This window comes from Pteropus medius, unplaced genomic scaffold (assembly GCF_902729225.1).
Source record: "Pteropus medius unplaced genomic scaffold, Ma_sr-lr_union100, whole genome shotgun sequence".
NCBI classification, from domain to species: Eukaryota; Metazoa; Chordata; class Mammalia; order Chiroptera; family Pteropodidae; genus Pteropus; species Pteropus medius.
Genome location: NW_024340848.1, coordinates 4,233,369 through 4,257,546, shown reverse-complemented (window position 1 = coordinate 4,257,546; position 24,178 = coordinate 4,233,369).

Genomic DNA, 24,178 nt, shown 5'->3' with positions numbered 1-24,178 from the left:
TTAATTCAAACATTTCGTAATGATGAAATAGTCACAACCTTGGGAGTGGAGGTGGGTAGTTTTTGAAGAGTGAAAAATAGAGGAAATTTCAGATGGAATATCCATGGTAATTTGGGAAATTCAAGCCAGGGATCAATCTTGGAACCCGGTGTGATCCCTGAAGTACTTTTTTATTTTTAACCAGTACCCAGAGAATGGTTATCAGAATGGAAATAAGGCTTGAGCACAAAGAGAAGGAGTTGAAAGAAGCACTTCCACATACCGAATGCCAAGAAGTGGCTTAGAACCAGACAAGAAGACCAGAATTGGAGCCCGTAAAAGTGCAATGTCAAGGCTAAATACATTTGCTGTCCTCTTTTCCAGTCTCTCTTGTCTCTGAGGAGCAATTGTTTCTCTGTATTTCCAGGGTAATTCCCCCTCCATATGAGTACAGGATTCACACTGTTTCAACCTGCCTCCTCTTCTGGGACACTGCTTCTCTTTTGCCATCTTTATCCTCACCTCTTTTTACCTCTTTCCTCTTGATTATGACTAAATTAATTCTATTCATGAAAACTTTTCCCTAAGCCTTCTGCTACTTTTAAAGGGGATCTAGTTGATTCTTTTTTTTCAGTCTTGTATATTTTTTTATTCCCTGTAAATACCCACACATTTAACTCAAAATACTTTATTATTTTTTGTACTCTTGCTTTGCACAAACACTAAAATTAAGTATAGATTAATTATGCTTAACCATTTATTTAGTTTTTGTGAAGGAAAATTTCACTATTTTTAGTTCCTGGTCTTAAAATAACTCATTTTTAAATGCTATAAAACCTTAATGAAGATTCAAATTCATATAAATTATTTAAGCTATAATTTCCTATACTAAACAGTCATTAAAATAACATACATCCATAGATCTCTTTCCAGCTGTATCAAATTAGTTTTTTTGAGTACTTTTAGTTTATGATTTCAGGCAACGAAGAAAGTATTGCTTTTCTAAGTTGTATTCTAAGGTTACAAACAGCAATTTGACTTTAAAATGCCATTTAGAATGTTTCCTTCAGTTAGTATTCATGTAATTAAAACTCAGTTTTTTCTTAAGAATTATTGAATTTTAAAACATTGCCTGATTTTTTCATTTACAGATGAGGAAACTGAAATATAGAAAATTTGGATGAAGTACTCAGAGTTTCGAAAAGATGTCTGTATTTTGAGATGCTCTCTTTCTTTCCTTTAAGAAAGCAATGTGACAAAACTGTTTTCATTTGGATAGTAAGTATGCCTAAGGGGGGAAAAAATCAAGCAATTGAAATAATGACTTTTAAAATGAAAATATTACTTAAGATTTCAATTTTTTAAATTACAAAATGTCTAATAATGTATAAATTCCCATATATATTTGTCAGGGTATTCCTGATTTTATTTTTTGCTACACTCTTTTTCTGAGTGTTTCAATCTCCAGAAGACATAGTAACATGGAAGAAACATCTTCATCTGTTCTAATAATTGCATTTTCTTTTTCTCATATTTTCCCTCTCTGGCCTCTAGATTTAGGCTTTCTGTCATGTTTCTATCTCACATCTCTTAGAATCTCTTAGAGATTCTTTCCACATACTTCACTCAGCTAGTTATTAACGTTTTCACTCTGACAATCTCTTACTTTTCTTCTCTTGAAAGGGTAACCCTACTGCTGTCATTAATTTTTCTTTAGATTTCTTTCAGATCTCTCCTTTTGCCAGCTACCCAATTCCCAGTTTGCAGGAAACCTGCTGGTGGCTATAGTTCTTCCTTCTCTGTTTCTTTTTTATTTTTAACTCAAAATATTCGGAATGCTATTTGCATAATAATGATGATATGTGTATTGTATTTATAAATGATCCTTCATCTGGTGATCTCAATGTAATTTATGTGCATAAATTTATTAATAGTCTCAATTTTCCCATGATGTGGTGGATCAGTTTGTTTTTCCAATTCAGGAGTGAAAGGGAAGTAAATAGAGAAGACAGGATTTGAGATTATGGTTATCCAGAAGCATGATGCTGGGACAATCTCTAATTGGACAGGATCTATGTCAAAAATTTAGCTGAGTTCATTAATTTAAAAAAATGATATTAAGTGGAGTAAAATTACCAGAATTTTTATTTCTATTTTCCGTTTCCCTTCCCCTACTAGCACTTTCAGATTCAGAAAGCATTTGCAGGATAGTAAATCACATTCTTGTTGCCATTTCTTAAGGTGGGTTAAATTTAATCTTTTTGTCTTATTTTATTACCCTGTTCATTTGCATTTCGGTCTTTTATCCCAAGTTGTGTCTTGATTATGATTGATAATGAAAGATCTTGAGATGGCGATTTTTGTGCAAGTGGTTTATCTCAGGGACTTGCAGAAGAAGGGGAGTGAGGGAAGCAAAATGGGACAGGAAAGAAAGCTAATGAAGGTTTCTGATGGAAACTAGCTTCAGCATATTCCCAGAGGGAGCCTGAATTAAAGCACAGAGTTAGTCTCACCTTGAGGCAGAGTTTGGCTTGCTGTTCTCCCCTGTCATTCGCTTACTGTGAACTGCCTTGAGGGCAGAGTGTAATCTTCCAGGCAAGGCATTTCTCCATGAGTAGGGGGCAACTCTGAGCCCTCAGCAATCTCGGAGCAGCTGGAGAATGGGCACTCAAGACTGATAAAAAACATTAAAATGTACGTATCACTTAGCTTTTGTGGTGTAACAAAATACGTAGGGGCTTAAAATTACAGAGATTTATTACATTTCATGTTTCTTTAGGTTGACCATTTGGCAGGGCTCAGCTGGACAATCCTTTAGATCTGGGAGGTGTTAGCTGTTCGTAGCTGGCCTTACTCACATATCTGAAGCCTCAGCTGGAATGGCTGGGACAGTTGGGGTAGTTGTGGCCTCCCTTCATATAATTTCTCATCATCTGTCACAGGGATCTGCCAACTATGGCCCAGGGGCCAAATCCAGTTTGCTGCTTTTATATGTAGTATTTTATTGGAGTACAGCCACTGCTCTATTCATTTGTGTATTGTCTGTATCTGCTTTATTATTAAAATGGTGGAGTTCAGTACTTGTAACAGAGGCTATATGGTCCCAAAGCCTAAAATATTTATCATCTGGATCCTTACAGAAAAAGTTTGTTGACTCTGTTCTATCAGTTTGGCTCTGGTCAACTAGCATGGCTCTCAGTGCAAGCATGGAAGCTGCAAGACCTCTGGAGGCCTAGGCTTGGGACGTGCACAAAGACACTTCTGCCAAATTCTGTTATCAAAGGAAATCATGAGTCTGGTCTAGATTCAAAGAGAGAGGAAATAGACCCCACCTCTGGATGGAAGGAACTGAAAAAATGTGTGGTCGTTTTCATTGTCTACCACAGTGGGACTCCAGTAGCATCTACTATGAACATTAGCCCTGCCTCTGTATTCTGCAGATGAGGAGCCTGAGTCCTAGACAGCTGGTGTATGTCAAATATGATACATTTTATTAGGAGAAAAACACATGCTATGATCTAAATCCCCTGATTACTATTCAACTACTATTTGAACTCTGCCATGATGATTTTACCAAATAGTTACTTGCTAGAAGTAACTTTTTTTGGCTATTGAATATTGCGCCTCAGGAATTTTAACATGTTTGATATGAACTCTATTACATGCCAAAGAAAATATAATCAAACATTCACCATCCACTGAAATTTTGACTTTCCCATTTTAAATCATTTTAATCATATAATTCTCTTATATGTTATATGCAATGCCATGACAAAAAAAGCATGCTCTGACCAGACAAAGACTCTAGGTAGAAAAACTAAAAACATAATAATGAAAAATCAAACATTGAAGACCCTCATTGTCAGATCAACTATTCACTATCAATCTTTCAAGTGTGTGTCATTAGGAAAAATGTATGAAAACAAAGTATGTGATATCATGGATATTTCCTGAACATTATCTTTAAAATATTTTGTGATTAAAACTGCTACTATAGGATCTGGAGCACAGAATTTCTAACTGCATCATCATTGTCATCATCATCATTATCATCATCATCCTCATTATCATCATCTACAATCTATAGGTTTATTGAGCATTTACTACATTCTAGTCACTGTTCAAGATTCTGCACAAATATTATTTCATTTAATATTCAACAACCCAAGAAGTACTATTATTATTTCCATTTTATAGTTGTTTATCATGAAGTTCGTCACTCGATATTAAAATTGGGACACAGAAATGTCACACAAATAATTAGTGATGGGGCAGGATTTGAATCTGAGAAGCTGAATCAATTATCTGTACCTTTAACTACTATGTAAAAATGCTGTCCCAGTGGCATTGTTTACCAGTTCTGACTTCAGTCAAGTCACATAAATTCCCTGAGCTTCAGTTCTATCATTGAATAACGGCAATAATGGTACCTTCCTCCACAAGCTATTGATACAGTCCAGGGAATGACATATGCAAATGGCCTTTGCTTGAGTATGTAGGTGATACTGAGGTAAATAAGAGTGTTTCTATGACCAAGAGTTTATGATTGACCTTAATAAGAGGTAAATCGTATCACAATTTTATGACAACTGAGTATCATAAAATTAATATGAATTAGGTAACGAGGGAATGGAAATGTTGAACATTGTACTAATTCTTAGGAAGGTGGTGGGCATGAAAATGAGTGTTGCTCTACCTCTTCCTCCTATCTTTTTGAATTTTCTCACTAGCTCAGAAATTCATACATGAACCCAGCTCCCCACATCCTAAATCTATGTACAGTTGTTCTTTGTCTCATATTCTTTTCAAAGTAAGTCATCTTCATTGATACTGTTTAGGGCAACTTATCTCTAAAGTTTTCAGCTGCAACTTATTGGCAAATTCTATTTGCCCTCATTTTCTTTTTTAACAAATATTGATTAAATAGCTAAGATAAACAAACATTGTTTTAGATCATGAGAAATAAAAAGACATCAAAATGCAGTCTGAGCCCTCAATGTGCTTTGCAATAAAAATTAGTGATTTCCAATTTACATTTTTTACAGATCACCAACGACAACAGAAATTGCAAGTTGCATTATCTGTAGATTGAATAATGTGTTTACAAATTACACATATAATTATTTTTAAATGTAGTGAGATACTCTTATGACTAACAAAATACAAGTTTATGAATGTATACTTGTTTATCATGAAACTCATCACTCAATATTGTAAAAAGGGACAGACCACAATGGACCCTGCATACTCTTGCACACTGCTGAGTGTGCCAGACTGCAAAGCTTATCCATCTCCTGATCCTGAGCCATTTCTGAAGCTACTCATGCAGATAGCTAGTAGGTCAGGTATCAAAGCCTGCTTTCCTTGTAACTGCATGCTCCGTGGAGGTAAGAGTTCTGGCTCTTTGTTACATGCTACAGTGTTTGCTGCTTGCTTAAAAACAATCTGGGGCTTTGACCCAGGTCTCCTCATTTGTGAAGCATGGGAAACATCTATCTGGATCTGTAACATTGCCCTGGTGGGGCTGAGGGCAAGGGCTATGAACACAAATATGCTGATGCTCATGCTGTTTACTGTGCTATGAGAATTAAAAAGTCCTTTGCCTCTGATCTAAGAGCCTTCTGCTACCATCTATGAGAGAGTAACAGGCTAACTTATTAGTTCGTAAGTAGGTTAAAATCCAATCCACTTCCCCATTCATGACAGACCTGGAGACTTTTAATATTTACTTTTTAACATTTAAATGATTTCTAGTACTCAATGTTCTAGGAATCATTGGTCTTAGATTTTAGAGAAATAAAATAATATTAATTAAAAAAATTCCATGAGCTAATAAAAGGAAAGGCATTAGAGAAAAAGAGAATGGCCATGAGCAAAAATATAGTGTACAGTAAGAGAACACAGATTGATAAAAAGAAATGTGACAAGAGTTTGGAGTAAAGAAAAAAGAATTGAGTAGAGAATGCTAAAAGGTTGATTAGAGCCGCACTTTGGAGCAGGATGAATGTCAGGCAATGGGGAGCTCTTAAAGGTTTTCTACCAAGAAAGTGATGTATTTTTTCTCTAAAAAAAAAAAATAATTTTTTAAATAGGGAGATACCAAATATGGGAAAGCAGTTAAAAAGATTTTGAAAATAGTTTAGACATAAGTTCTACTAGTCCAAAAGGAATAAGAGAGGTGGAAAGATGAAGACATTCCATGAAGATTGGATGACATTCAAACTGATTAATTTTTAAGGAACTGAGGAATAAAGAGTAAAATAAGACTAAAGTTTGAGCCTGGAAGTAGGAGACTGTGACAACATTGAAAAAAATAGAGAACTGCAGAAGAGGTTCAGGTGTGAGGGAAAGATAATGGATTCAGTTTTAATCAGTTTTGATATAAGCCTGCCTGCACAACCATACTTCCTTCTTTTCTTTCTCCTTTCTTTACTCTCTCTTTTTCATTCTTTTTTCTTTCCTTCCTTCTATCTATCTACTCATCTATTATCAAACATTTGATTTTTTGCCAGTCTTTTCTTGGGGGTAGAAATATAAGTAAGTCAATCCAAAAGAGCAAAAAAGTGTATTTAATATTTCAGTGTAATGTGACTAATTAAATAATAGAGATATTACATGCTATGAGTGCAGAAAAGTTGCAGCTGACTCTTTCCAAGGAAACTGGGGATTTCATCCCAGTGGAGCAGATATGTGAGTTGAGTATTAAATACCAGTTTATCAGGATGAAAAGAGCTGTGGGAAAAAAGCACATTTCAGGGAGAAGGAATAGAAGATAATATGTGCATGGTACAACCAGGTAGAAAAAATATCCTAGAGATTGGCAATGAAAGATTAGAGAAATAGCTTGGAATGTAATTCTATGAGATTGTACTAACTTCAACTTGGACATATGAAACAGCTTTTATTTACCATGTAATTACTATGTATTAGGCATCTTTTGTTTAAAAATATTTTGCAGGCATTAATATTTGTAATGCTCAAAACAGTGATATAGGGTGAAGAAACAGAGACTAAGATCTTGACCAAAGTCATGGAGCCTATGAATAGTGGTGCTAGGATTTGAACCCTCTCAAAACTGGGATGCCATGCACTATATAATTATGTGGGTCTGTGCACCGTGACCTTGAACCATCTGAACCTGGTTCCAGAGTTGTTCTTATTCATTATGTTACACATTATTAAACTGAAGAAAGACTGTGCATCCCTGAAATGTGCAGAACTGAAAGGACAAGTATGTATATTTTTCTGGGGGACAAAATCAGATTCTCGATGAGATATGTAACAAAAATAAGAACTGTGAAGATTAGAGGCCACTACACAAAATGATCAACGTTAATTATTGTATATTTCTGTTTTTGTGGAGGGAGATCGGAGCAACAAAATAAGAGGTACTTTTCTCAAAACAAGGACAACCATTACTTACAAACCCCAATGTTCATTTTAGGTTGTGGTAAGTGATTCAGGGAAACAGAATTTTTCAAGTGACCTATTCTTTGGTTTCTGTCTTTCATGGAATTTAGAGAGAGACCAGGCTTCACAATTCCTGATGCCAAGGAAATGCATTAACCTAACAGGCAGAAAATCAGTGCAAGTTGTTCCCCTCCTTTTTTCTTTCTTATATATTCACATTTTTTGAAGCTATTTTGAGGAGTACAATACTGATTTTTTTCTTCTGGAGTGTGTATTTTCAACATTCCAACTGCAGAGTGAGGAGAGCCCAAGACACTAAAAATATTATCTTGCAAGTTTTTTTTTATACTTTTCACATTAAGCCTGTGATAAAAGGCCCACTGACGGGCTGTATTCAGTGTCTAAAGTGAATGCTTTAAATTTAATGATACAATCAAAATAATTTTTCCCTGGTAACTACTATTGTGCTTATTTGAGTGGATTCTAGTACAATTATTTTTCCTTTTATATTATGCTTTGTGTATAAATATAAGTGCAATGGTTTAGTTCATGTATAACAAGTAGTCAGCTAATAATTTACTTTGACCGTTATTTATCTCTGTCAGGATGAATGTCTGCCTCTTTCTCATTCTTGGTTCATAGACATTGTTAAAATAATGTTAGTTCTGCATTTTAAGAATTCCACATGGAGTTGCTGAAAATTGCTTAGAAATACTTCATACCAGAAGGTTAAATCTCAAAGAATTTTGGTCTTGCATCTAGCAAGCTAAATTGCTCCTAGCAACATTATATTAATTAATGTCAGGCTAACCTATTTCCTTTTCTTTGTGCTCAATTCCAAGTACCCCAGCAAGTGATTTCGGTTGTGCCAACCACAAGCTGATTTGAACAGTAGCTATTTAGTTGCAGATTGGACAATATTTTATCAGTTTTCAAAATCACTTTTAACAGGAATTCAATTATTAAAAAAAACTGGTTTGAATTGCATAGAAACCATGTTTTTCTTTTTTCCCTAAGTACTTGTGTGTTATAGGAAGAACTTTGTCTATATCCAGAGATAGATTAGTCCTGGATGATCTTCCCTTTGCAAGCAGTGCCCATGCTTTTCTTGTCAGCCTTAGCAGGGCAGCAAGGGAGTCAGCTCAAGGCAAAGGAAAGGGAGTATGCCAGGTGGACAAACCATGACAAGCCAACCGAGACATGCTCCGTTCTGGCCCTGGTATTCTGCCCAGTGCACTGCTCAAGTTGTCCTCCCATATGCCACATGGCTCTGAGTAGATCCATGTTTCAGGCCCACTTAGTGTGAGAACTGGCCTTGGGTAACTGATTAACCGATGGTCTGCTGTGGTTTAGTCATACTAACTGAAGCAGTCTTACTTTAGGGAAGTTGGAAGATCAAATGAGCTTTAAACCGTGAAATGAATTCTTCTAGGTGTAAAATATATGTGGCTACTATGGCCACAGTTGTCTAAGAATTGCTCAACCATGTTGATGGGAATGAAGATACAAATTTTGGAAGTCTCATTAAGAGAATATCATTAGTCAAGACTTAGATGATGAAATACAATAATACATAGAATATTTCAAATTTAAAATTAAATAATTACGATGAATAAATTTTCCTTTTTATCTTTCATATCCTATGTAATTTTTAAAAATTTATTTTGGCAGCATCAGTTAATGAAATCCAGTAAGTTTCAAGAGTACAATTTAACAGTAAGTCATATATATATATAATTTTTAAAAATTACATATATATATTGCATTGTATGTTCACCGCCCATAGTTAGATTTCTTTCTGTCACCACATATTTGACCCCTTTTACTCCATCTACTTCTCCTCTCCTCCCCTACCCTCTGGGTAAAATTTTTAATCCAGAATCACCTAATGTACGTATACCCAAGAGTAATTTTCAGTCAAGTATTGGGAAATAATCCAGGAGAGTTAAAAATGGAAAAACCTAAAACATTTACATTAATACATGTATGTGAATGTGCGAACAGATTGTGCCTCTTTTTATGCATTCAGTACCTGGTTTTACCTTCACACTTTTGGCTTTTCTTAGCTTCTGCATTTTCTTTTGGTAAATTTCTAAAGAAATGCTTTACTCAAAGGAAGAAAATGTTTTATTGATACACGTTTCAAGAAGAAAAAGGGGAAAAATCTGAAAAATATAATGTAAGAGATTTAAATAGAAACTGGAATAAATATTGATTATATCAACAGGGTTTTACTGTCACAACTTTGCAATGGTTTGCCTTATACATTGTAGAAAGTTATAATAAATAAGTTTATATAATGAGCTACATGATACCCTGAAACCGAAGATGCCTGAAGATGGGCTGTAATGTTAGAGATGCTGAATCCCTCCTTGCTTTCTAAAATTTATCTCAAAACGATCGATGCAGTTAAAGAGTCCTAGCCAATAATACAATTTGTGCTGCCATTTCTCTTAGTAATGTTGGAGGACAGCACTAGGACATATTCAGTCTAAACTAAATTTGGATTTCTCCATTGGGCATTAGATGGCAGTGTTAATCAAGACATTTAGAACTGACTTATATTGCAGCTATTTCTAAAGATACTCATAATTCTCCCAAGAGCGATTCATGAAATAGTTATCTATTCTGTATTTTCTACTGCTGCAAAGGGAAAGCATAAAATGTACTACAGTTCTGGTTCTGTAATACTTTACATCTTGCATTTAGTTTTGTTTTAGGAAAGCTGCTGAAAGACAAGTGACTTTATTTCAGTTGATTATTTCTAATGTTAAGTGTCCAAAATGTTTCTTTTGCAAATTTTAAATATTTTTTCTCTTCTTGTGGCTATAACTGCATATATATCAGTGATTAAAATTAAAGTTAGAGAATGACCAATATTAAGTGTTATTTGTAATGGTCATGTGTAAGGTCATTTAAAAAGTACCATTTTAAAGGGAGTGGAATGCCAGCTATAACTAGAATCCTTGCCTCAGCCACTTATTAGCTGTGTCTGTGCAACCGATTTAATCCCTCTGTGCCTAAAATTCCTCACTTATAAAATGATACTAATACTGGTTTTTGTCTCATGGTCTTGCTGTTGAGGATTAAATGAATTCTATATAAAATGCTTAGAACAGTGTCTGGCATATAAGAAAGAACTACATAAGCGTCTGCTGGTGAGGGGGTGGGAGATGCCACTGTGTCTGTAATCATAACCTTTCTAGAGTGTGTTTCTATAAAATCAATCTGTTTTTTTCTGTCTCAAGTATTTTGTAGTACACAAAATATTGGGAATGACATTTATAAAATGTGAGCTCTCTTGGCTGCTGTTGCCAGGCAGGTTGAAGTTCAATGGAGTCAAACAGGCGGCATCATGGTTTACATGCCACACAATGGGGGATTCTTTTCAGCAGTGACCAAACTCAGAGGTGATTCTTCCTACCGGAAATATCATGGAGTCAGGTTCCCCCATCTTTGCAGCCGAGCAGAGAACAGGACACAGATCTGGCAGCACTCGGAGGTGTCGGGCACGCAGCCCTCAGAGAGGAACAGGAAGCTGCAGGATGCACATATCGAGAGAGAAGCCATTTTCAGGGACATGAGTAATCCTTGGCAGGCATTCAGAGGGGCACTTTGGAGGAGAGTTTGAAGATCATTTACCATGATACACAAAGACTTGGATATTGAAATGTGAACTTTTGAGATATTGTAGATAACATCTGAGAATTCTCAGCACCAGTGCTGGGAGGCATCCGACCCCCAGGAAGGGCAGAATAAGAACACTGTGAGGGAAGTTGAGATGATAAGTAGACACCAGAGATAAGAAGAGAACTATAGATCAGATGCTTAGCATCATCCACAGCTAATGGTTTTCACCAGTTCTCAGCATGGAGAAAGTATAATTTCTATGATATGCATGATAAAAAATTAGCTAACATTTTAAGATGTAGGTACATGCTAAACACTTGATTTGCATAATTTCACTGAATCCTCAATAATGTTAAAGGTATGTTCCTTAGGAGAAAACTGAAGCTAGGAGATATTTAGTAACTTGCCCAAGATAATTTCATGTCAGTGTGTAAGTTAACTGATTAAGAAATTGAATATAATCCATTTATTATGTCACTTCAATCATTCTCCATTAAGTCTTTTATTGTTTCATAAAGCTCTAAGTTAAAGAATCCTTCTAAGTAATTTAAAGATACTTTTGGATTGATACAGATGAAGTAGGACTAAAAGGCTTTTATCTGATGATTTTCGTAAAAGTATTGGGTCCCAAGATAGGTAAACAAAATAGATAACCTTTTTTTATAGAACACTGCCTTAAGAGGACTTTAGTATGGTCTGGCTGTGCTATGTCTATGTATGTGTGTAAACACCCACATGCACACACATGTATACATATATTATGTAATTGTATTTATATGTGAATATCAACATTCATGTATTTGGATCTTGCCTTCTTTATATCTGCTTTATCTTCTATTCAAAATTAAATACAGGGTAATTTTCATTATTCCAAGCCTAGAATTTCAGAATCTTTAGATATGACTTAGTATTTTATATCTTTTAATTTTCGAAGATATCTAATTCACTTCAATGTTTAAATCTGACCTTGTCTGCCCTCATTATTCCCATCCATCTATGTAATAAAAAAAGAACAACATCAGTTTCTAACGTTAATGTCGATTATGGAAATCAGGTTTTTCACTTAAACATTCCAAATTAACCTTTCTAATAGAGGGTTAAACACCTCGTTTAGAAGAGATTTTTTTTTTTTAATTTAAGTAATCAGAATTAATTATTTTATGTCTCCCTGGCATCCCTCTTTCTCTTATTTTATTCCATAAAAATTACCAACGACATTCAGTGAAGCTGCCAGTGATGTTTTCTTTAGTGTCAGTGCTTACATCTGACACTAAAGAAAAAAAAAATGTGACTCATCTGCCACAATGTTTGGATATAATGTCTGAAACTACTGTTTACAAGGTCCATTAATGTTTACAGCTCTGCCATTTTCCTTCATCATCTGCAAAGCATTTTAGTTCGGACTGAGTTATTCTTTCATAGCAACCAGTTTTCTATGGATATTTCTTCGACTTAGAAAACTCCAAAGGGAGTTCTGATGTCTTCTGTGTGTAGGCCAGGTAATGCATTAGTGTTGCCGGGCGGCAGAGCCCAATAGACTGTGATTTATTTGTGGTGCAAGGGAATATGTGCATCCTGAACTCTAAAGTCAAAGTGGTATCACAGATAGCAACTTCTGGTTTATACTAAACAGTTTGAAAGCTTATTTTACTTTTTCTATCAGAGAATTCAGTTTCTTTTTAACAATTCTTGATGCCTCCATACCTGCAAATACTTCATGCAAGAATAAGTACAAATATTGGAAAATATGATTGGGATGGAGACAGAACTCGTGTTAAAAAAGTAATCTATACAATTCATCTATAGAATGAGTAAAATACTTACTTATTAAAAAACTTACTGTACAAGATGTCAAGCGAAGCCAGAACTAGAGTGAGTTAAGAGAGGTCCCTGCAGAGAAGGCCTTGCAGGATCCTGAGAGTCAATGTCTCCATAAATTTAGTGCCCCGGGCATCTCTCTTACCTTACCCCAGTCCCATCTCTAGTGTCAAGAACTGAGAAGGACCTGAAATTTTAGCCTACTTCTAAGGTAATGAGTTAGCCGGCTACACTTCCAAGGATCTTGACAGAAGATACATGACTTCTGGGTCAAAAACTAAGGACTTTATTGCTCATGGTATATCAAGCAGCCTGAGTTTTGCTCTGTGATGCCAAGCAGCCCAGGTGGATGTTGTGTAGCGAGAGTTTACAAAACAGCTCAGGAACCCTCTAAAGAATTCAGATCTTTTTTAATGGACTGTAAGCAAGCCTGAACTTTGTCCCAAAGGAAGTTATCTTTATTATACTGGACAGTATAACAAAACAAAACAAAATGATACAAAATCCTACCCTCTTCTCTAAGGGAGATACTACCTCTATTTTTCAAGGCTCTTCACTATACAAAGATACTCTGGAACAAAACCCTGGAGGATAAAATATGCATAATCATGAGAGACCCACAGAGAATTGTATCTGAACACAAAGTTTTATAAAGAATAAATGAGGCAGTGTGTATAAAGCATTCAGTCCAGATTGGGGAACATAGCAGGATCTCAATTAAATGATTACTTTTTATTCCTCCCTCCCCACTCTGAAGCATGGTATCACTTACATAATTGCCTCAAAGCCAGAGGATTTTTTGAAGGTAGGAACCACATTTTGTTGTTTCTACTATGTTGAGGGAATAACATGATGGTTTGTGACTACGCTATGTCTGCATATGAATCCAATCAAAGTCAGCTCATGCCATCCACGGGCTACTACGAAGTTCATGTGAACTACTGATATTTTCCACTTAAGGTTCAGGCCTATATAGATCCTGAATCAATCCTTACAAAAGCAGGTCATGTTTTAGTAGTTTTGGTCTGCCAGGCTTACTAGTAGTAAATGTGTGATTGATTGATTTCTGGTCAATCTCTTTGCTCTCTGATCCATTTCTCATCATTATCACACTCTACTCTGTATAGTATGGGGTTGACCTCTTCCAACTGCACTTCCATAGCTCCTTTGTCAACCACTTTCCAGTTAGGTTTGGCCAATGGAAAACAGAGGCAGGAGAGAGAAGAGGAGCCAGGGAATTTTCTCACCCCCAATACTACTATTTTGGATATTTCTGACTGAAGTAGCATCTCCTTTGTGATTCCACCTCTGCTAGGAAGCTCCTCCCTCTATAACCCCATATCTTGATGGGTAGCTCTAGCTCTTGTGCTCTAATAACACTATCTCCTCCCTCTGGTTCTCTAGGCCACAGGTGGTAGTATCTTTCTGCTATTGCCTGGGTGCCACCCCTTGCTCAATTCCATGCTTGCTTGTTTTTTTACCCTGTTGAACTATCTGACATGGCTTCTGTTTCTTGAATGGTCTCTAACTGATATAGTTGGGTACCCAGACATTTTCCCAATAGTAACTTTCTCCTAGGCTTTACCAATGTAGCTCAGTCTTTTGATCATGATTCAGTCTTGAATGAATTCTTTATTGCATTGGGAGTTATTTGGTTGTGGGAAACAATGTGATTTAAGCTAGCTCTGTATATTATATGGATGTTGGAGACTCTCCCCAAAACAAAGGATGATACATGAAATTGTTGGCCTGGTCTGCACTAATAGCTGACTTTCTCGAAAGGGGAATGGATTTAATTTGATCTTTTGGAATGCTTTTTTGGAGAAGAAGCCTGAAGCAAGGTAATCTTCCATCCTCAAAATTTTGTAACCATTTCGCTGATCTATATAATAAGGAAACTTTTCAACATGAGAACTCTGTGGACATTAACAAGACCAACATGCTAAGAAGTTCTGTTTGAGAGCAAATGCCATATGTTCCAGCTGGAGAGACCCTTGCCTTAGTAATCTGTACCCCCAGAAGCTCCTCATGACCTTTTAGAAACATTCAGTGAACTAATTCCATAGAGATGTTAGTGTGATATTAGTGGGTCCAGGTGCCCAAAAGTAATTAGTGACTGATAAGAGAGTTCGAAATATAAGACCAGATCTGTATTGACCCTGGGCATAGTCTGCATTTTTTTTCTTATGTATATCTTTCTTCCTGCCAGTTTTTTTTTTTTAATTCCCCACTTGCTTGAGAAATTATAGTGTTAAATACACAGCAAAACAACATGGTTTTCATAGGCAAAAGTAAAGTTTGAAACAAAAATTTTATATGGTATTTGTCTTTAATAAAATAATAGTCTTCACTGCCTTTATGGTGACTTTTGCTATTTGGTAGTGTTCTAAATATGTTATGTCAGCATCTATACATGCTTTAACCTCCTAGGCAGCTTAAACCTACACTTTTAGACATTTAGATTACTTTCATGAAGTGATATTCTCATTCAGTAAATTTTTAAAAAGTTACTGTGCTAAAACACACAAATTAAAGATGAGTTCTTAAAATTACATGCCTTTAATGAGACTTCATATGATAGCTGCCTCCAACTGGATATACCTAGGTACTCTACACTTGACAAAGCTGAATTTCTAGATCTTAACAATACCAAAGTTTCTCTGTAGTAGATTATGCTGGTGTTGCTACACCTGTTACTAATTTAATGGCAAGTAAAGTGTCTGAATGGCAGGAACTGACCTTGAAACATGACCATTAATTCCAATGGGATTAAGTTTGAGAAAACAAACATTTGCTTTTGAATCAATGGCTGGTTTTTTCTTTTTCAGAAAAAGGCTACCCAATCTTAAAATAATTGCCTTTTTCCAAATTTACAGTATGACATTTTAGCCCCCCAAAAAAGACTTCTTATCAAAATACATAATACTGTGCTGAAAAACAAAATTTTACATTAATTCTGGATTAAAAGAATCACATATTTTAAAACAGATTCAATGCTAAATGGAGAGTAACTTGTGAATATATCTGTTATTTAGGATTTTTTTTTTCTTTTAATAGAATTCATTTTAGCCTCACCACAGCCAAGTAGTATTAGCAATGGTTGTCAGAACCTAGAAATAGCATCTCTCAATAGAAATAGAGGCTGTAATTCAGGACTTTAAAATTGAAATCTAAGCCTATACATTTAGTTTGCTAACCTTATAAAGAACAGTGAATAGGGAGTGACTCTTTTAGGTGAAGAAATAAAGTTAACAACAATAACCAGCGATAACTTTGCCAATGAAATACTTAATTCCAAGTGGTTAAAGATACACCCCATTTTATGCAGAGATACACTGTTATATCAAAAAGATATTATTTCCTTTAAAAAAATACATATATCAAAAACATTCACTATTTTAGATGACCCAGAGCCTTTATTTTATTCAGCCTCCTCCCTATTTGACAATTGGTACAGTTTCTCCAAATACTTAACCTAGCACCTATATGGAGAGTCGGCACTATATCTTAGAGAACCAGATATAAGTATTTAAAAAAATAAAACACTTTTATTGAGTACATACACATTTAAGGACCACCTGTGTGCCTATCACAGTACTACAGGCGATAAATACAAAGATAAATACAACCTCAATTTTCTGTCCTTAAGATGCTTAGGGAGCAAACGGCCTTGTGTAGACAACAGACTTGCAGAATAGGAGCCGAATATGGAACTAGCTGACTTCCAAGAATTCCATTTGAAAGACTACTGATGCTCACATATGCCATATATAAGACCTATCCTACATACCTGGTTGCTTGTGGCTAACAATAATGCATGTCTACAAAAAAGAAGAAATCTTACTTAGACCTCCAGTGATTTTACCACATTCTTTAAACAAGCCTAGTTTTTCACATGAATGAGAATAAAATGTACTTCCCACTCTATTCTGTCTTTCCTTGCCCTCTACAGCACCTCACTATAGTTGTCCTTCGGTATCAGAGGGAGACTGGTTCCAGGATCCTCCTGGAATACCAACATCAGAGGATGCTCAAGTCTCTTATAAAAAATGGTGTAGTACTTTGCATATAACTTATACACATCCTCCCTTATACTATAGCTCATCTCTAGATTGTTTATAATGCAAATGCTATGTGAATAGTTGTTATACTGTATTGTTTAGGGAGCAACTTTCTGGAATTTTGTGATTTTTTTCCCACATATTTTCCTGTAGTTGTTTAAATCTGTAGATATAGAACCCCAAAATACAGAAGGCTGCCTGTATTCTTCACACAAAATTTCTTAGCTCCCTCATATTGTGGGCTTACAGAGTCTGGTGGGCTTATAGAGTCTCCCATCATATGACCCTCTAGTCTAAAGGGTCTTATGGGATCTTTTTCTGTAAGGGGAAGTACAGTTAATATTTTTGGCTTTGTGGGCTAGAGTTCTGTTGCATATTCTTTGTTTATAGCCTGTAAAAAATATTCTAATCATTCTTAGCTTTCTAGGCAGTAAAGGCCAGGCAACCTCTAATGGTTCTCAGATGTCAGCATGCACTGGATAATCTGGAAGCCTTGTTGAAACAGATTGGTAGGCCTCACTTCCAGAGTTTCTGATCCATTTGGAATGTAACCTGAGCATTTGCACTTCTAACAAGCTCCCATGTGATGATACTGCTGCTGGTCCTGAAGCCTCAGTTTGAAAACTGCTTTTGATTAGCAGTTCTGAATCATGGCAACATCGTAGAATCGCCTAAGAAATTTTTTAAAAAATCAAAACAAAACAGAACCTCCCAAATTATGCACAGGCCCATGTCAGAGCATAAGAATGGTTTTTGCAGTTTTAAATGTGTGTGTGAATGCATATGTATGTGTGTGTATATATATGTATGTATGTATGTATTTGTGTGTATATATACATTATATATGTATATGTATATGTGTGTGTATGTATGTATGTATGTGTACACACACACACACACATAACCTCCAAGCCCCAACCCCCGGTACTTGGTGTACACATACACACAAACACACACATACACACCCCTTTTCATTACACCTCCATGTCTCCTAGATGATTGTTAGGACTGAACACCATTGTTCTACCCCACCCTCCCCGTTTCCCCCAAAGATACATTTTGCGTAGCCTTTCCCTAGGAACCTAATGTAGGGCATTTATTTAGTGTATATGAAATTTTGCTCAGCGTTGGTGACTGCTGGACTGTTTTCAGATATGCGGGTAGGGGTGGGAGATTGCCAAATTAATTGCTATTGACTGGTTTCCAGTAGCTTTATCCTAACTCTACTTGGAAGGTGCTTTCAAGAATGTGCAAGGTCAAGAGTCCAGCGGGGCCGCGGATCCCTCTCACTGTTATAGCCAGCGTCTGGTAGGAGAGTTGCAGAAAGATCCAGAAAAGGAGGAAGAGTAAAGGGGAGAACGTGGAAGAAGGGGATGGGGGTGAGGCAAAAAAAAGGGAGTCCAACAGTAGTCCCGCAGCCCTGCATGTCATCGTCCCTCGCCTTCTTCTTCAAGCTGGATGTATTGCATCTCAGCTGCAAAGTAGTTGGAACAGGGGCAACCCTTGCCAGCTGGGGAAGCCAGGAGGGACTTGCTGTTCCCTCCCGGAGGCAGCGGGGTGTATGAAGTTCTGAACGCCGAAGGTCCGTTCTGGTCTTCGGCCAGTCCTTGCGTTGCTCGGGTGCGCCTGGCTTGGGCTGGGCACTGCGCCTCACAAAGAACGCACCAGGCAGCGGCAACAAAGGCGAGCCCCGGCAAGAGGCCGGGGTAGTCGTGCTGTCCCTCAGAAGCTTCTTCGTGTAAAGCAGCAGCAGAAGAGCGCTTTTGTTCCTCGCTTCTCGTTTGCTCCTTTTTTTCCCTTCTGGTTTGCATAGGAGGAGCTGAGTCGCGAAGAAAAGAAGGTCCTGGCCTGAGGGACGATGATGCACAGCCAGTGTGTGTGTGTGTGTGTGTGTGTGTGTGTGTGTGTGTGTGTGTGTGTTGCAAAACTTCACTACTCAACGCCTGAGAAGGACGCTGGGGGGTGAAATGAGGTGGGGCGGATGAGATCAGTGGCTTCAGAACATAAGGAAACTTTCCATTATTTCTCTTGATCTTGGGTTCTTTCTGTGTAACTGGGGTAGCAGATCTCTCATTAGAAGATGGAAAGTAAACAGGACATTTGGGTTTAAAACCGCCAGTCTGTGGTCCTCGATGGCTGATCTGACACAGCCTCGTCAAGGTCAAATCGTACAGCCACATTATGATTTAAGAGGCTGCTGAAAGGGCTGTGTGAAAAGCCTTCAATGAGATTAAATAGTTTCTTCCTCTGAATTTTGATAATATGTTGTTAATCTTTCCTAATAAAGATTTACCACACCAAATTAGGTTTTTAAAAATCTTCATCTTTATTTGCCAAGTGCCTGGACACAGGAATGACTGTCTTAATGCAGTGGCTCTCAAACTTGAGCGTGCATGTCAGCATCGCCGGGAGGTATTGCTAAAACAGAGGCTTGGATTCCCCTCTTGGAGTTCTTGAGTCTGTAGGATTGGGGTGGAGCCTGATAATATGCATTTGATTTTGATGCTGCTCTGGGGACCACATTCTGAGAACCACTGTCCTAGGGATTGATTCACAATCCTTGCTGAATGTTAGCATCATAATTGCCTCCAGAGTTTTAAAAAACAAATGAAAACAACAACAACAAAGATACATTGCAGCCCCACTGCCAGTTTCTTAGTTTGGCATGAGACCTGGCCATTTTGATTTGTTTTAAAATCTACTTGGGGTCATTTTCAAGTAATTCTCATTTATGGGGGCTGAAACTCATGTCATAGTGCCAGCAAATAATGCCTAACCCAGTAGAACCACTTGTTTAAGACATTTTCCATAAGTTAAAAGGTACACCCCCTGCCTTACTGGTTGGGATCGATTTGATTGACTTGCTTATCCTGAAAAAATGGGAAATGGGACAGATGCAGTCTCATATTGAGGGATACTCTAAAAAGGAGGAGAGTCTGTCTTGTAGGCAGATTATCCAAAAAGAGGATAAAACAAGGGGAAGGACATTCAAGCTGATATAAGGGATTTGAACATCTGTGAAGTTTGGTATCCTTGGAGGTCCTGAAACCAATCCCCTACCAATACTAAAAGACGATTGAATTTTTGGAGAGTCAAAAGTAATGTGCAGATTGTTGACTGTGCAAGAGGTTGTCAGCGCCTCTAATCTCCACATTATTCAAGGGTCAACTGTGTTCTGCTTTTCTCACTTAGGGAAACCCCCCTAAATCTTAGGGGTATGTTTTTCTTTATTATTCCTTATGAGACCCAGTTTTGGGCTGTGTTTATGCCCTCTCATGTTATTAATTCTTGTCCATTTTCCTTCTGGGTATGCGATACTGAAGTAGTACCAGCTAATATGTCAGCACTAGCAAAAGTACATGGGTATAGTATTGCTCTAAAGCACTCTATTATTTGATCATCTAAATTACTTGCTTCCCATGATTCCTATCAATGTTGCATAGAGAAAAAGCCCAAATCTTACTTTGCCAACCCATCCATAGCTCACTTTGCTGCCCCCTTCTTATATGAGCAATTGGAAGAACAACCATTTAAGAAGCTTGGGATTACCAATAAAAATAGTCTAGGGGTCATTTGGAGTGATAACTTTTATTTCTCCAGAAACTGCAAAACCAAACTAGAAAAATCATTGGATTCGCTACAAAAGACTTTATTTCTAGCAGATTTGAATTCTTTTTCTCAGCTGTATTTCCCTGTCTGTCCCTGTGCAGCAGAAGGAAAGAGCAGAGTGATCTTAGGGGCATCAGCGCAGTGAAGTCTCAGGCTACTTCTATCTCTGCTGAAGTTCCTAGTGTGCCGATCAGCATGTTAAGAAGAATACGTCTCCTTTTGTTTTAGCGATGGTTGCTTGGGTTGGTTGCTTTCGTGTTTGATAAACCTGTAACGTGAAAGGCAAACCCACGTGGTCTGGAGTTGAGCAAGAGGGTCATAAACTAAGATTTATACCGAATTCATTAGCAGCCAAGCCAATACTGGATATAGATTTAAACTTCATTTTTATTCATTAGAAGTCCTGCATTTAGTGTTGTTTTTACATGCAAAGATTTATAACTATTTAGCTATATAATGTTTTCATGCAGCTTTAGTGAAATTATGTTTGCTGCTGTGTGGAATTCTTCCCAGTATTCTAAAATTAAAGCCATTCTTTGGCAATTTTCGTTTTTCTCCCCCAGAGAGTAATTCTAATATGTTTTTTTTTTTTTTTTAATCCTTGTAATTTAATGAAGCCAATTGCAATTTAGGGTAGATTTATTCTAATTAACTCTGGTGTCATGGATTCCTTAAAGAATGAGACCTTAGGTCTGATAGGAGGAAAATAAGATTTGATCTCTGTGCCTTTATAGTAGCTGCAAAGCTGTTTGAACTTCTTTTATTTTGTGGAAAAGATTTTACTTTCTCACCCCATTCCTTTATGTCTCTGGGCAAAAAAAAATCCCTCCTTTAACTTAACTACATGGATTTCTGGGTGCAGAAAGAAAACTTCCTAATATTCTCTGTTTATTGGTAATGGAAAACCATACTTATGTTATGGATGATGGATTAGAGAATATTCCCTGGAAGGAGTTAGACCCGGGCCATCTGATGTCACCTGAAAATCAGATTGAGGATCAATGGCTCTGGTTTTGCCTTCTAAAGTATCCATTGCCTTATTCAAATGGTATTTTTCTTGAAGGTTTAGCATGCCAAATGAGTTTTTCAAGTAAGCAAATGATTTCTCTCCCTCTTGCTCTCATTCAAATATATGAATGAGTGGGCGGGGAGGGGGTGGTCAGGGGTGGTGTGTACATATGTATGTGTATTGGCCTGGCAGCAAGGAGCCTGAGCACTGCTCCTTGATGAATTTTTCTAATACCATTTTCATTGGACCTTTCTTTCTTCTCTTCAAGAATTTAGAACAGTTTCTCATGGGCCATCCCATTTCTGTCTCTGAGGATGTCTAAAATTTCACCCCGGCCTATCTCTGTCTCTTTTCCTTACAATTCCCTATCAAACTCTGTGTTCCATAAGTAAGCCTCTTCTTTGTTTCCTGCACACATCATGCTTATTTCTTTTCCCATCTGAAATCTGGACTATATTAGGTTTACTTGTCTAATAAATAAATAATTAAATGAATTCCTGACTTAAGTGCTTTGCTCACTCTGATTCCTAACAGGTTTGGGATAAAAAGGAAAGGACAGTCACACCCTTTTCTCTGTTTAGCTTCAAGTCCTCAGCGCTTATCTCTTGTCTCTCTTCCATTGTGAGGCCTTTCTTGATAATGATTCAATTTTTATTTTCCCTTAATTAATCCTGAAGGTGTCTACCATACACTTTGGTACTTAATTTTATGTTTAATTTAGCACTTTAATGAATCTTTTATATTGTTTGAATCTCTATTTCACACTGAGTTTTAACTACAACAAAAATTTCTGAGTGCTGGGACTCTGCCATCTTCTTTTATATCCTGTGAGGAATTTAGCACACACTATCAAGCATATAATATGTCCTTGATAATAAGTGCTTAGAGTATTGAAATAAATGATATTGATTAATCTCTTTGAATATGATTGATCTGTGCTATTGCTATAATTTGGTTCATCACCTGCCTCCTTCTACCATTACCACTAAACGAATAAATCACATTTTCTACACATGCATACCCATGTATGTGCTTGTACACACACACACACACACACACCCACCCACAGAACCAGTCGTCTACTGAAGGACCAATTTTAGGTGTTTTGTGATCCTATGCAAAAGAAAAGGAAGCAATTCACTGCAATTTCCACTCAACCCACTTCCCAACCATGAGAAACCACCAGAGCAGTTACAGATGTTCTGCCCTCACGATCCTAGGCAAAGTTCTGTTGTTGAAAAGTGCCCTGCATTTATAAACTACGTAACCTTCAGCAAATTATGGAACCTCTCTGAATCTTGATTTCATCCTTATAAAATGAGAATAATCATGTCATCCTTTCAAAACTACATTTGGGATTGGTAATAATATTTATACTAGTCACCATTTATTGAGATTACTATGTTTCTGGCAGTGTTCTCTGTCCATAAACTCTCTCCTTTAATTGTTACATCTTTGGCATATACTAGATGCTCACTAACAGTGGTTATTATATTTCGTACCTTGGCTTAAGTGCACACTGAGTCAGACTAAAGATTGCCAAAGACTCGTTCTTCATTTCTCAGGATTGGCTGAAGGGTTTAATGAAGTCAGGCCCAGAGAAATTGAGTAGCTTGTCTAAAGTCACACAACTTATGAGTGATAGAGCTTGATTCAAAGCCAAGACAGTCTGGCCTCCACCAGCATGTCCATGATAGTGAGATCCAGCTCCTAGAGAACCAGAGATTGGTGGCTGAGTGGTTAGCAATATAAAAGTAGGGCCTAATCCTAGAAAGGATTCTGGGAATACTTTTTTTTTTAATCCAATATGGAACTCAAGAATACAAAGAGAGAATTCCTTTTATTCACAGGGTAGCAGCCTGAGATCGAGGCTCAAGATAAAGGGAGATTATTAGAAAAAGTCAGAAAAGCAGTCAAGATCATTGGGTGCAGAAGGCTTATATCAGGGTTTTCCTCAGCTCTAGAAGGAAGAGGAATCAGAAAATCAAGAATTTGTTCAGAGTGGCTGCCTTTCGCACCATGTGTTTGGCACCAACCATGGTGAGAGGGGAGTAGAGCTGTGCAGTTTGAGTGGTAAGAGTTGATGATGTTTTATGAGCACTTGCTCATGTTCTAGGTAACATAGTAAGCAAGCAATATACAGTTTTTTAAAATTTCATCCTCACAATAATTCTGAGATGAATAGCATTTTAATTTCTATTTTAACTATCCCCAATATGAAACTGTAACAAATTTATCCAAATTCAAAGACAGGAAATGTTATAACTGAGCCTTAAACTTCTGGACTTTAGCATCTTCACTCTTAGCCCCCCACACATTATCTCTCCTAATCTCCTTACCCCTCCCTTTTTCATGAGGGGAGGTCAATCAGGGAAACTAAATTCTAGCTATTAATTTAGATTGATAGCACTGCCAAACATTCAGTCTTTTTGAAGGTCATTTGATGTGTCTTATTTGGTGAAAAGGTAGAAAAGAGGCTTCTGTCTTTGAAGCAATCCTCCACAGTCTGTGAGCTGTGGTAAGAGACTTTATAAATTGCTCTTTTCCTCCTTGCTCTAGAAGTGATCATGTGACTCATGCTCAGGCAAAGAGATGTTCTTGTCTAGGACTTTGAACCTGTGAATCTTAAGGTGTAAAGTGACTGGTGAGAAATTTTCTACAG